We start from the raw sequence: 16155 nt of genomic DNA, 5'->3' as shown, positions 1-16155 counted from the left end.
GATACAAGTATGATAAATGTGTTTCAATCATTGTTTTGTCACTAATTTCAAACTTGCTACTTGTTGGTAAGACAATTGCTTATATGATTTGAGTAATATCATTTTTTTGATTGATGTAGATGATTTGACCAAATGAGGTAACAATAGAATCTAGAGGAAAGGTTGAGTTATCATATTGAAAATAAGTACAAGGATTAGTTAAGATAGTGATATTATAGTGCATTGATAATCTAGTTAAAGTTACAAAGGATGGATACACTAATTAAGTTCACAAGAACAAGTTAAATGAAGTATGTTTGCCAAGATTAACAATCTACATAGTAGGTTCCAAGAAAAGTTAGTGTAAGTCGAGAAAATATCTATTGGAGCCAAGAAAATTCAATTTTAGTGTAAGCCAAGTGATAGAGTGTAAGCTGAGTAAAGTTTAGTTGATGTTGAGCACCAGTAAACTTTAGTTGATGCTAAGTATTTTAATAGTGGATGTCAAGAAACATAGTATGCATCAAGCATCAAAAGTAAGTTAATGTCAAGTGTTAGAATTATGAGAAAGATCAAAAATTTGATTCATCTAAGCTAAAAAATTTGATTTCTTCGATTGTGTACACCATGTGGAAGATAAGCTTGATGAGCTGGTCTTAATTCTCTATTTATAGAGATGGTTGGTCAAAAGAAAAGGTTGTCATGTATGAGAACCTAAAGAACAAAAGGAGTCTAGGGTATTGCTTCATTTAGTGACCTAAGAGAAGAGACTAAATTAGAAACCAGAGCAACAAGGCTTAAGGGTATGGGTGCTTGAAGGGTGAACAAGCTATTAGAGTTGAAGTGTGTGAAAGCCAAGAAGAATGGAGGATTGAAAATAGAGATCTATAATCTATAAGTGTATTGTAAGTTGTTATCATATCAAAGCCTTACTATTACTTTTTAATCATTGTACTAGTCTAGGGTAAATCCTTTGGATTAAGGTTAATCTAATAGTCATTTGTAAATCTTTTAACTGGGTGGCATTCCAAGTGAATGATCTAAAATTCTCTAACAAGGTTCACTCCTAATAGTGTGAATGAAATTCTTTAACCAGGTCACATTTAATAGTGTGCATTATAAAATTTAATAGAGTTTTCCTTTTGCAGGGCATCACTTCAAAAGAGTGAGAATGAGTAGCATGTTAGTGGTGGTTTCTCCCAAATTAGATTTCCATGTTAACCCATTGTGTCAAATGTGTTATTGAATCTGTTATGTTTCATGTTTACATTTCTACAAAGTTGATTTGATAGTAACCTACAAGTTTAAGTGATTGTATGATCTAATGGATGCATGCATCATGATGATTTTTTTTTTATGGATATTAGTTCACTAAATTGTGAAAAGTTTTAATTGTACATCTAGACCTTAGATAATTGATTGACCCTCCTCTTAGTTATTCTAAAGAATTCCAACAATAATCTCCTAATAGGGATTGATATGTACTAAATATATTTCATTAACTCTTAATAGGATACATCCTCTAACAAGGAATATCTATATTTGTACATAATTTTGTAGGCACCATGCCCATCAAGGTTTTCCCTCTGATCAAGGGTTTCCCTCATTAATATATCTAGTGTTATTGTGTATGAGTATATTTTTATGGTTACTAATTATATTTCTCATATGGTTAAGGTTTAATAAGGTTAATAATTTTGATAATAGTTGGATAACTGATTCACCCCCCGCCTTCTTGGTTATATTGGTGGAATATATATTATAATAATTTTGTTATTTTTGTACAAACAAGGATAAAATAGAACCTATGATAATTTTTGGTCCCTAATTATTTGTAGATAAATAACTCATAGATATTTTGGACAATAATTATGATCCTATTACTAGAACTATGAGAAACATGGATGGTATATTATTATTGGTTATCACAAAATCCTGCATTAAAGAATGTTTTTGGACTTAGTACTCAAGCCCTTATGAAAATTGATAGAGAACATTCTATATTAGTATTAAAGAATAATGAAATTTGGGAAGTACAAAGAGATTGTACATTTTATGTGTAGAGGTCATAATAACAAGCTGATGTATGTTGATGACATGGGTCATCTCCTTGTTAAATCCTTTTGAATTTCTTCAAGAACACTTTTTATTCCCAATTACAATTGTTAAGAGAAGATGAAAAGTATACAATTCCACTAGACCACATGTATATGTGCATGAAAAATAAAAGCCTCACACTTATCTGGAATTTGACTTTTCCATCAAAATTAAAAATATACTTCATAATCAGTTGGTAAGATGAAAGACCTTTAAGTCTTTTAAGAATTACTCTTTGCTTTTCTATCTAATTCTCTATTAGAATATTAGTCAATTTAGGAATTCCATGAAATTGGCCACAATTGATGAGGAGGGTAACAAAAATCCCATCCAATTATGGTGCTTTCTCTAAGATACACATGAAAAGGATGGAGATTTCACAGTGTTTAGAGATGTCTTTGTGCTTTGGATAATAACAATGCTTGGAGGTACTCTCACAATATTACCACAACAAATTAAGAACATCTTGAGACCCAAATAATATCTAACTATTAAGGGTTATGAGTTTAACCTAGGTGACTAGATTTTTAAACCAAATTACATATTGATAATATTTTATGGATGTAGGCAGCCACCACATAGGCTTCCTCTATCTTTTCTTGAATGATTAGATTTTCTAGAATTTATATGGAAATTATTAAGGGTTTAGAAATAAATAAATCAACCAAGGAGAAAGGAAATTTGATGTCTCATTGTAGAAAGCTTGATGGTTTTGCAATTGGGAATAATATGATATAATAATTACAAGATTATATCATTAGCATATATTGGCTAGTTAGTGACAAAGGTAGAGATTATGATCCTAAAGGACACATCAAATCCATAAAAGCCAAGTATGATCATCAAATGACTTTGGAAGATGATGTTATCATAAACTATGGCAATATACCAAACACATATTAGAAGTTAAAAAAGTGGAATGCCTTAACTAGGATAGAAGAGAAAAGGTTAAGTAAAGGTTTGCCTCAATTTTACCCCAATGAAGACCTAGAAACAATTAGAATTAAGTAATGTATAAAATAATTTTATTTGTTGTATTAGCAGTATGTTGAACAAGAGAGGGAATAAATGTTGAATAGACACACCCTCCTCCTCAAGCAAAGAAAAGGAAATTAAGCATTAATAGGATCAAGTCCTAACCCCTCTTCTCCTCTACCTTAACAAGAATAAAGGACTAGTTCTAATTTGGTCTCATATGAAGATTCAAATGATGGAGAGTTACAAAAAGTTGCAAGTATTTTGAAAAGCTTGAGAAACATTGAATCCAAAGTTTTTAGAGGAGAATCATGGCTATTATTCTCAAACTATGGATACTAATGATCTAATTGATATATAGGATGAGAGAGAATCCATCTCTCTTAGATTCATTCAATAAGAAAACTTAACACAAATACAAGAATTCAAGGAATTTTGGATAAGGTATAAGATGGGAGATTTCATGGAAATAAATATCAAAAGACTTGAAGGTGTGGATGAATCCCAGCAAAAAATGATTGATGAGTTTCATTTAGATGAAATTTCAAGCACTAGGGAGGCATTATGGGAAATAGTTAAAAAGAGTGGCATATTAATTATGATTGGTTTAGCTTGAATGTTTTTACTAGATAAAGTTAGAAAGTTAAAAGATTGAACCTTTGTGTTAGAATTTGAATCACTTGATGAGGTTGAAGGAAGTGGATATGATCAAAAAATAGATAACCTTGCTACTTGGTTCACATTTAAAGGAAATAAGGCCAAAATGATTGACATGTGCAAAGGAGATGAAGGAATGGTGCTGGTACAAATTATGGATAATATAGACCATATGCTTGTTAAAACATGGTTAAAACATGGATCTATGTTCAATAAAGACCATATTAGACACATGCAAGAGATGATAAAATAATTTCTAAAGAGAGAGATTGAAATGATTTCTATAATGAACAAAATGTATGTGAAAACAAGAAGATTTGAAAAAGAGTTAGATGAGTTGAAACTTAATAAAACTACTAATGTTGTTGTAGTTTCCAAGACTCTAACTATTGTTACTGAAGAATATTAGAATAACTAAATTAATTAGAAAAATTATGACAAAGATTGTGTTTTTAAAACTTTGGAGGAAATTATGTCTTACAAAATGAATCTTGTTTTGGCCAAGTGTGATGAAGTATTTGAAGGCTTTAATAATGTCCGTAATATCTTGGATTTCTTTGCAATTTTAGAAATAGAAAGGAAATGGATCCCATCTAGATATGAGTTAAATAAACTATTTGAAGCCACTAAAAGAGATCTAGATGCCCCTATAAAGATTTTTAAAAAAATACTATTAATTGCATTGATGACATGATGAAAAAATTGAGTTACATAAACTAGGAACAACAAAATTTGGAAGATGAACTTAAAATATTAACCTCTACCAATCCTTCAAGTATTCCTTCCATTAAATATGGAGAAGTTAAAAAAAAAAAAATTTGGAGGACTGGAGGAATGAACTTGCAGTATTTCTCCAGACAGTGATAACCAAGTTTAAATATGAGCAAAACTTCTAGCTAGACTCATTTCAATTGTTGTTAAACAAATTTATTGCAATGGTGAAAAAGTTTACAAAATTTATAATATATGTTAAGATTGGCTGAGGGAGAAAATGGATAGATATGCAAGCCTCCACTCTAGTAGTCTCCAAATTTGCATGGGCTACACATGCCCAAATATCCAAATGGATAGACATTTACATAAAGGTTCCTAAAAGTGTGCCACAAGATATAATGACCACAAGAGATCAATATATTGAAGAAGTTTGAAATGTTTTTCATGTTTTAATTTTTTGTTTTGTTTTACCAAAAAATAAACTTTATTCTACTTATAGTTGTTAGTTAGCTATATTTTTATGAGAAAAGGTACCAAGACCTCTATTTAAGAATCAAATATTTTAAAGAGACATATGTGATAACTTTTTGATGCAATAAAATATGTTTCTTTACATTATTATGTAATTTTATTCCTATGAAACTACTTGATGGTATATTAAACTAAACTACTTTGATGTATTTCCATATAAATGAAATTAATACAATGATGTTTTCCTTATTATCTAATTTCTCATACTCTTCACTATTCCTTTGGATCCATACTAGTATTTTGATGTATTAAATTCATTTAGATTAGGGATTACATTTATATTTTCTCCATCTAGTAGTTCATGGGGTGCACATTGTCTCTAAAGGTTTGATGATAATATTATGTGGGAGTTGACTCTATTTTCCCAATTGGATCAAGGAATGGTCTTTCCATATTTCTTGTAAGTTGATATATATAATTTTAGATTGATTAATTTTTATCCACAAGTATTACATTATGCATCTTTAATATTTTATATACACTCAAAATATTCAAATATTTGATTTCTCATTGAGATCACTTGGCAACTCAAGAGTATCAATCATAAAGTTTATATTAGTGAGCTTAACTAATTTCAAGAATATAAATATAGGTAAAACCACATAGGTTTTTTAGAGCCTAAAGTGTAGAGATTGAATAATAAATTATTAGTCTTTGATGTTGACCAAGATTGTGTTGACATTCCCATCATTGAGTGAGAAAGACTCATAGGAAACTAACCAAAATTTTTGAGAACCAATAAAAATTACCTTACCAATTAGAATTAGTGTATGTACAAAATATAAATTATTTCATCTATCATACCATAACCCAAAATATGATGTTTCTTTCATATATATGAATTTCCTTTTCACTTCTACTAAATGTGTCTCTTTAGGGTTTTCTTGAAATATTCCAACAATTCCAAATGCATGTGTTATATATTTACTTGTGCAAGCTAAATATTGAAAAAATCCTATCATTAATCAATATGCTATTTATGTAGCACTAGGAGACTCATCTTTGCTTAATAGTTTACATCATGTAACCGTAGGTATATCAAATGGTCTTCAAATCTCCTATCTAAATATTGTTAAAAGATCCTTGAGATAGTTGGTTTTTAAATTGAAAATTTCATCTTTACTCTTAGTTATTATAATAGAAAGAAGTATTTTATTTTACTTATCATAGAAATTTTGAACATGTTATTCATTTCTTCAAAAAATATTTGACTAGCCTCATCATTGCCTCCTAAATTAATATCATCAAAAAATATAACAATGATCAATAATATATTTAAATTTTTCATTAAGTACATGTTATTTTCTATATTACATTTATATAAATTAAATCTTAGTAGATGTCTATCCAATCTCACATACTATTCTCTAGGTGTTTATTTGAGTCCATGCAATTCTTTCTTCAATTTTTAAACCATGTTTTTGTCTTTTGTGAGTGGAAAACCATCGTGTTGTTCAATGTAGACTTTTTTCCCAAGATCTCAATTCAAAAACACTAACTTAACATCCATATGATATACTTTTGATTTTTTGTTAGATGTATATTCGAAGAACATTCTTAATACTTCCAATCTTACAATAAGGGAAAAAATTCTTCAAAATCAATTACTTCTTTTTTCTGAGTAACCTTTGCATACCAACCTTTTTTCCTTAATACTTCACCCTTCTCATTCATTGTGTTCTTGAAAACCCATGTACTACCAATAAAATTATTATTTCTTGGTCTAAGGACTAATTCCCAAGTCTTTTTCTTCTCTATTTGATAAAGTTATCTCATATTTTTTTTATCTAGTATTCATCTTTACATGCTTCATATGTAGTTTTTGGTTCAACCTATTATATCAAACATATTTCCTCTCTTATCTTGTTTCTACTAATTACTTCTCTATTGACATTGTTAATTATCTATTCGTCTTGGTGATTCCTTACAACATACTTTTGTATCCTTTTTTCTTCTTTAGGTTCCTCAATCTATATATGTATATCATTTTCCATTATATATAGATGTTCCTATCCCAAATTTTAATTATTTGGCATTTGACTTGTACTATCTTCATTATTTGAATCATAATCAATAACACTTTCCTATATCTTTAACTTCTCATCAACTTTTACATTTTCTTGTGTCATCTACTCTCTTGATATGTCATTTCCTTCCAAAGATTCTAAAGTATTTCATTATAGGTGTATGTCCAAACCAAAGTTCATAAGGTTTCTTACTAGTTCCTTGTATAATTTAACTATGTTAATAGTGTATATTGCAGTGGTAATGTCTTATCTCTATTGGAATAGTTTATAATAAGTGAGAGGGGGGTGAATTAGTTATCCAAGGTCCAAAACTCCCAATAAAACTTTTCAGTGCTTAACAAAACTCATACATATATCTCCTTATTATGTTCCTTGCATGCATCCATTAGATCATTCAAAACTTAAACTTGTAGATTATTATCCTAGGTCAAAATCACTTTGTAGAAATGTAAACATGAAACATAACAAAATCATTCATACATATGATACAAGGATTTTATGTGGGAACCCAATTTGGGAAAAACCACCAATAACATGCTACTAATTCTCACTCTTCTAAAGTGATGTCCTATGAAAGGCGAACCCTATTAAAGGTTTCAATAGACATTGTTAAATTTGACTTGGTTAAAGGATTTCAATCACCCTATTAGGAGTGAGCCTTTTTAGAGGACTTTAGACCATTCTATTAGAATTTCACCCAGTTAAAGGATTTACAAATGACTATTAGGTCAACCTTGATCCAAAGGATTTATCCTAAAATGATGCAATGATAAGATAGTAATAGTAAGGATTTGATATAATAATAAATCATAACTCACTTCTAGATTACATATCTCTTTCTTAGTCTTACATTCTTCTTGACTTCATTTACTTCAGCTCTAACATTTTGTTCACCCTTGAAGCATTCATCCTCTTAAGCCTTCTAGCTTTGCATGCTAATTTTAGACTCTATAACTTGGCCACCATATGAAGCGACACCCTAGACTCCTTGTCTTTCTTGGGTTCTCAAACATGCTAGTCGTTGCTTCAAGCCTTGTATCCCCTTATAAAGAGAATTTAGGTATTTTTCCACGCAACCAAAATCATCCATTCTAGGTTTAGGTCAAATTCATTGAATCTCCCCTCTTTTCCATTTTTATCCCTATAGAAACTTCCTTCTCAATCCTCCTTGAATTCTCCTTAAAAAAAATTACCTTGAATTTTGTGCCTCTCTCTCATCAAGCCTATCTTCCACATAGTTCACATAATCCAAGAAATAAACTTTGTTGACTTAGATTTATCAAATTCATGATCTAACTCATAATGTTGTGACTCAGCCTTAACTAACCTCACTTGAGATGCACTATGTTTCTTGACATCCACTAATAGGTCACTCAGCACATACGAAAATTTACTCGTCTTACACTGCATTCACTTGGCACTAACTAATTTTCTACTCAGCTTGCACTAACATTGTTTGGCACCAATTATTCACTTGGTCAAGCTTAGTAATGTAGAGCTCTTCCTTAATCAGAAGTAATGATGTGGTGTGGCCTTGATACACTTCAAACACTCCAAATTAGAATCAAGAGAGGGATATACACCTTCACAACACACTTACTCACAAACATGACCTAGATACTTAAAGTTGCACAGCTAGGTCCTAAAGTACAAAATTTCTAATAGGAGGTGTTTTCTTGAAAATGAAACCTATGAGGTGATAGGGGAGTGGAAAGGTTCCTTACATCCAAAAAATTCAAACTAGTGGGTTTGGTTGGATCATCTTGTTCCAAAAGACCAAAAATTGCAATATTTCCTTTTAGGCATAGGAGCCCCAATTAGCCCTATCAATGAGGAAAAGGGGATTATTTTTAAAATATTCCAAAGGATCCAAGAAATAATCCACATATATGGATACCTTTTTGGACAAAGATTTAGGTTCTAAACTTTCAAACTCTAGATTTATTAGGTAACTCCCTTACCAAAAATGTGGCAACTTTCCAAATTTAGGCATAATGACTAGGTTCACAAAGGAAGTTTTGTCACAAAATTTTGCACCCTTGCCTAAGGAACTACTTCTTAGGTGACCTTTTGAAACATGGAAACAATCTCCAAGTTTTGGGACTTGAACAATGAGATTGAGTCTTTGAAGAATGTTGACTTCCTTACTATCAGGGTGCACCTAACTACTCTTGAGAGGAAAAGAGAGAAGGAGATGCATGAAAATCAAACTACCTAATTTAACCTCAAGGGGTGATACACCAAAATAGTTTATTTGGTCTTATCTATACCTAACAATGCACTAATCATCAATATAATCTCAAGATACATTGATTCAGCCTTTGCATTAACTCAACAATCACATGTAGATCAAGAACCAAATGAAATGCTACAAGGAAGGAACTTCACTCTATAACATTCAAGGAAAAATAGATACTATTATGCACAATGAAGATTGGAAGAGATACAGTAACTAAGGAAAGAAGGTTTTGTACTGATATTAATGGGAGAGTGAGGTATAACAAATAAATATATTCATTCATAAACAAAAGGAAACTACAATAGTAGAGTACATAATGAAATACTATAAAATTAGAGAAAATGCTGACCCTTGGAAGAGTCACACAAATTTATATTATAGTTCAAGCATAATTGAGATAGCTTCTTCCCTAAGGCTTAGCTCAACCACTACCATTAAAGCTACAGAGAACAATTACTACAAATCTAAGGAAAATTTGATCGTGATACAAATCTAGATGTAGGAAAACATATGTTTCACTAAACATAGCCCTAAGAAGATAGAAAAAATGGTCATTAATGCATGTTTGAGTAGATGGATAACTCAAGGTGGTGATTGAGTATCCTTTTCATTTACAAGATGTGGAGGATGTCAAAAAAAGGGTGGTAGACGATTGAGAAGATCATGATTCACCATTAAAGAGTTGCTTGCTTCCTTCTCAACACACCAAATCAGATAGTAAGTCAACAATATTTAGCCTCCACTTGTACCTTACTTGCAATATCATTTGTCAAAAATGTCATTTAGATTTTCTAGATTAGAATGTCAAAAAGTCTCATCGTATTTGACTTAAGTCTCATGTTCCTATGACAATAGGAACTAAGAGATTGGGCCCACCTAGACACATGACATCTCATCACATTCCCATACTAGCTAAAGACCTTGCAACTTAAATATGCAAGAATATGACTATAGTTGATCTCTCTAGATCCAATGATCATAATATAACTGAAGTTGAAATGCGTAGTTTAGACTTTGGCCAATTAGGAATTGCCAACCTATCAACCATTAATTATACTTTTATGTTCTAGCATCACCACCTGGGCCTATAAGGACACATGTCCCCACATTAAATTCTCATAATGGCTAACAACCTTGCAACTTAAATATGTGAGAATATGAAAATGACTGATCTCCCAAGATCTAATGATTAGGGGTAATGCACACCATTCTTATGTCTCTATATCAATGACCAATGAATATCTACTTGCTAGAAACCTATAATAGTAGTACTTCCTTTGATACTTTGTGTTATGGACTGGACCCATTTTGATACATGGAATTATGCCTCTTTCTCATTTGTTTACACCTCTTGCATCTTTAGAAAGTAAGAAATCAATAACCCTTTGATCTTGGAAATTCTGACAATGGAGATCAAACTAAAACTAGTCCACCTTGAACTTTATGAACCTAGCCTACCTTGACATGTGACAACTCCTTGTATTCTCAATTTGGCTAAAGACCTTGTAACTTAAATATGAAAGAATAAAACAATCATCAATCTCTCCAAGATTTGATGAATGTGAAGATAGTGGGCCCCTAGAATATATAAAAAATATGTTAAGGTTTTTTTCGTGTTCCTATTATGCATGCATGTTGATTTATATTTGGACAAGTCAAACTTGACCATTGGACATGTTGCCTCCTAGGAAAATTCAAATTTTGGCAAGGGGAAAAAATGACTAACAATTTTGGTGACTCAAGGGGATTCTTGCCTACTGTAACCACCTAAAAATGGTCATCTATTCTATTAGCCCCCTTCTTAGCATTTTGGCTAATTTAATTAATCATTTACCTAGACCAAATTGCTAATAATCAATTAATTTGATTATAACCTATAGTTTTACTATGCTATCCTAAGTTCATTATTTGATTAAAAGAACATGTCCCCTTTTAATTAAACAAAAGATCCCATTCTTCTAACCCACTTAAAGTGCACACATAAAGTTCTTTTCCTATTTTGCAATTAAAAGAAAAGGCTTGTTAGACTTTTTGTCTTATATGATGAATCAACTTATTTTATATTGGTTGACTTGTGTGTGCACATGGATCCCTCCCATTTTTGAACTCAACCATTGATTATCCACCATCTCAATCTTGATCTCTACCATCTGTATGGCTCTAAAAGGGAGGGAGACTTCCCCCTCAAAGGATCCATCCACACTCTTGAGTATTGTTATGCTATAGGATTTTCATTTGAATGCTTGAGAGCTTTTGTGGAGAATATCATTTTCTTGTCCATAGTCCTTTCATCAATAGCATTTGGTTACATGGCATCCTAGTTTAGTTTTCATATAATGTAGTTCATTTTGCAAGTAGCTTAGATCACATAGTCTAATTAGTATGGATGTAACACTTTCATTTATTTATCTTAGTTGCATTGTGCATCTCATTCTAGCATAGTTTTGTTCTTACATTACATGCATCAAGAGTTATTTGACACTAGCATTCTTGCTCTTGCTCAAAGAATCTAGCAAGGGTTGCATTCCTAATGCTTAGCTAAGAGCTTTCCTTATGCTTATTTGTATGGCTCTTGCACTCCATGACTAAGGAGCTCTAAGCCAACATTCAAGCTTTCCAATCAATGGAAAACCTTGGATAGAAGGGTTTAGAGGAGTGCACTTTTCGAGTGTACATTTTTGGTGCCCACCATGGAGGTTGAATCAATTTTTTAGCTTCATTTTCTTTCATTTCTCATTTTCAATTTTTTATAGCAGCATATTGGATCTAATCAAGTGGTTTTGTAGAAGTTCTCACTTTGGTTTTAAGGCTAACCCATATGCAGATTGGTTTGAAGGCCAACACCCTAAGTTTTTATAGATTTGATCATATCTCCTAAACCACTTTAGGTTTGGTTATAAATTTATTTTTTCAAGTTGACTATGTGTCCAAGATGTCTCAATCCAATTTTTAGATCATTTTGACTTGATTTGCATTAGTTATGAATTTTTTTTTATTTTTCATAAAAAGTTGTTTCTGGTAGTAAATCAGTGACTTTTTCAAAAAAAATTTCATTTTCAAAAATATTTTTAAATTCTACAAGAGGTACTTGCTTTTTTTTTGAATTTTGAGGTCATATTAAGGATCAAAAGCTCGATTTGATAAATCTGGTTTGTTTTGATAAAATGGTCCCTAGAGCACAAATGAAGAGATTTTCTTGAATTTCTTGCATTTTTGGAAAGCGCTCTGATTTTTAGTAGGGATCTCTTCTTTTCATTTCTATTTTTGGATTTTAAATCATAGGAAAAAAATTTAATCTTGTTGACTAGGTCAAAAATAAAGAGTAGAAATGAGAATATTTGTGATTAACTTGCACTTTCTTTGCATACACTTGGTTGGAAGATAACTTGAATCTTTGAGGAAACTAACCACTTTTTTTTTAGGTCTTACTTGGTTATCATGCCCTAACCTTGGTTTCTTTGTAGGGAGTTTCTCATTTTCATTGCTAAAAAGAGCACATGTCAAAGCTTCAAATGCACAAGGGCTACTAACAATTGCTTGCAGGGGTGTCCAATGCATAAAAACCCAAACTTGCTTGTTTTTTTTTAATTTCATGTGCAGCATCTACTAGTTGTTCATTTTTTTTAGGCACATTAAACTTTCAATTAAGATTCCTTGGTGATAGGAGAGCATACTCTTCACCCTTGTGGTGAATTAGAAATCTTGACCCACCTTTGGATTTTGAAAGCAAGGGGGTAATTGAATCTTCTTGGTGTGTTTGGGGGAAGCAATCAAGATAGGAGAGTATGCTCTTCACCTTTGTGGTGAATCAAAAATCTTGACCCTTGAGAGTGGATCCATTTTGTGGTAGTTAGGATCCTTTAGAGGGCCTGCTCTTAGACAACCTGAGAGGAATGACCCAAGTGGGGATAAAAAAATTACCTGGCTCTTCCAACCCACTATAAAATCAAGGCTATCAAGGACACAAAACCTTGGTAGACATAGTTTTTATCTTTTCTTAGTGTGATAACTTATGGGATATTAACTATAAGGAGATCATTAGGAAAGAATGCTTAAGGTGCTCTTGTGACCACCAGGTTTATTACCCACTGCAATGTTGGGTATCCCTTAATTGGGTGCAAGAGGAACATTATGAATGGAAGCCCTTTCTAAACACCCTAGGTTAGTATGTACTCTATTTTTCTTCTCAACTTTTTGGTGCAAGGATTGATCCTAGTGGACTACCTAGATCACCCCAAGATTTTACACTCACCATATGTGTTCCTTTGGTTCTGCTTATGGAACTTCCATGAAAAAGCCAATATCTCTTATGAAAAACCACTTGGTTTGAGGCAAAGGAGCATTAGGCATGGGCCAAGTTGTTGAGTAATGAACTATGACTTTTAGGTAGATATTGCTTGATCTATTCTTGAATGTGCTTGACCTGTGGAAATCTTTGGAACATTCACATGATGATAGTTCTAGGGCTTTCTTTTAAGACTTCACATATGCTTGTATCATGCAAGGTTGCTTTGTCCCTTTCTTGATTTTTTGAAGATTGTACTCCATGTGTCACTATCTCTCTTGGAAAGAAATTTCTTTTGAACATAAAACTTGCTATGCTAACAACTATTGTCAAACTTTGTCAACCAAGTCAAAACATCAAGTGCAAAAATTTTCTTGTGTTTCTTACTAAGGGTAGTTTCATCATTTGACTTTGATTTTCTATGTATCTAGTTTTTGAACATGCTTAAAGTGGCTCTTTGGTCTTAGTTCTCTTGGTCTTTCTATCTTCATGGTCTATGTCTGCTTGCTAGTTATCTATTTGCTGAAATAGTTACCTTGATTTCTTGACTACACTATTGGGTTGGAAAAGTTGTTCACTTGTCACCCTGCTTGCTCCATCTATTTAGCTATTTGGCTTCTTTCCTAGCTCTTGAATTGAGTCACTAGTGTTATAAATTTTTTGGAAACCTTTCTTGAAAATTCACTTTACTCTCTCTCTACTATATTGACAAGTGAATACTCTACCTCTCTAGTTTGGAAATCAAGTTATCTTGTGTCACCTTCTTAGCTTCCTCTAGTCTCCTTCATGCTTGATTATCTATCTACCACTATGGAATTCAAAGCTTGTGCTACCAAGCCTCAACTAAATCTAGATGATCATGATATCCTCCATGCCACTAAAGAGTTTCAAGATCTATATGTGCAATACAAAGAATTAGAAGAGACAAATGATCTTTCTTACCTTCATCTCTCTAAGCACATGACAAAAATGAAGTCTAAACTTGAGAAAAGGTTAGAGGATAAGATTGCATCATTACATGAATATTCCTTAAGGTATTTACATGCATGTGAATCACATTCTTTAAGGTCATCCTCTTCTTCTAGGTCTACATGCTCTACTTCAAGACATCAATTGTCTTATCATCAATCTAATGACCATGCTACTTCTAATTTTATAGAGCTGAAACATAAAGTACAAGATCTTATTGATGATGAGGTTGTTGATCTTGGAACCTCTAGTGACTCATGTGGTGAAGATACTTCTCTTGAGAAAGATTATATTGATTACCCTATGTCTAGTAGTGGCTCCATTACATCTTCCACTTCTCCCAACATTCATGCATCTCTCAAAACTTCAAAGATTTCCAAAATGCCTCCATCAAACTAAGAACCTAGTGCTTTCCATATGCAATATGTGTACCCTCAAGGGCTACCTCTAAAATAAACTCAAGCTAACCTTCACTTAGCTACAAAGATTTTCCATGCTACTAATCCTAAATATCCTCAACCTTCATGCTCTACTATGCCTTCTCCAAGCACTACTCCATTCACTCTTCATTCTCCCTTTTCCTTAGAAGTGGCTCCATGTCAAGAGGACTCTCAAATAGAAAAAGTTATAAATGTCAAGAAAGATCAAGATCAAGAAACCTTTCGTGTCCTTCAAGATGTCACTCTTCCTATATCTTATCCATCTCCTAAATATGATGAATACACCACTTCCACTATCTTCCTTGAGCTTATTGAGAATTATGAGAAAATTTCTCTTCCTATGATATTCAAAGCTACTTGTTAAGATCAAAGCACCCCCTCATGTTCTACTTCTCCATATCCACTTCAAAATTGTGCTCAAGCTTCAAGTGCTCCTATTAAATATGTTGTTCCTATCAAAGCTACTCATTAGTCTATTGATGGCTTTGACCATGTTTCTCACTCTAAAGATGTTGATATCCCTTTCAACTATCCATTTTCATCTCCTAAGTCTATCCTTGGTCCTTATCCATCAAAGCTAAAACCTTCAAACCTTCCTTCTATACTAGGGCCTTATGTTCCTTCTTCTCCTACATTTTCTATCCCTAGCTCTCCCATCATACCTCAAGATCAAAAAAGACACTCATCCTTGATGAATTTCCACCCATCTATCCATCTAAACTAGTCTTATCAACCTTATTCATCCACAAATCCCAAGTCTCTTGGAAGCAATTTGGATGTTCAACATAAGAAATATAAGAATCCATTGAAAAATTAAGATCACTATGTCCCATCCAATCGACATGTGAATGCTAAGAAGAAAAATGCACAAAAGAGACTGCAAAGGTCCACTACTCAAAGAGCTAAACCAAAGAAAATATGGGTTCCTAAATCTATCATTGAAGAAATAAACTCTCAAACATTCAAAGAAAAAGAAAAATATAAAGCTATATGGATTCCCAAGTCTTTCTTGAAAGACTTGAACATTGAAAAGAAATCAAAGTTGACATTCAAGCTTCCAAAGACTTCCACTCCATCTTCTTCTAAAATTCTCCTAGCACCTCATAAATCTAAACCTCAAGCTATTTCATACACAATTCCTCCATCATTCCAACACCCTTCAAGGTATATGTCAATGCTGATCTTGCCCACTTTTTCACCTACCCTTATGAAATCCTCTAAAAATTACATTTACTTGCTATC

At 32.3% G+C, this 16155-nt stretch overlaps 1 pseudogene; it reads left to right on the top strand.

Annotated features, from left to right (window-relative positions):
* Positions 1–3814: 3814 nt before the first annotated feature.
* LOC149548031 (uncharacterized) overlaps positions 3815–16155 on the top strand; it is an 87299-nt pseudogene continuing 74958 nt past the window's right edge.

This window comes from Cupressus sempervirens, chromosome 7 (assembly GCF_028749045.1).
Source record: "Cupressus sempervirens isolate cs-2001-9-10 chromosome 7, ASM2874904v1, whole genome shotgun sequence".
NCBI lineage: Eukaryota > Viridiplantae > Streptophyta > Pinopsida > Cupressales > Cupressaceae > Cupressus > Cupressus sempervirens.
The sequence above is the reverse complement of the archived record's forward strand: the minus strand, read 5'-3'. Positions and strand labels throughout refer to the sequence as shown.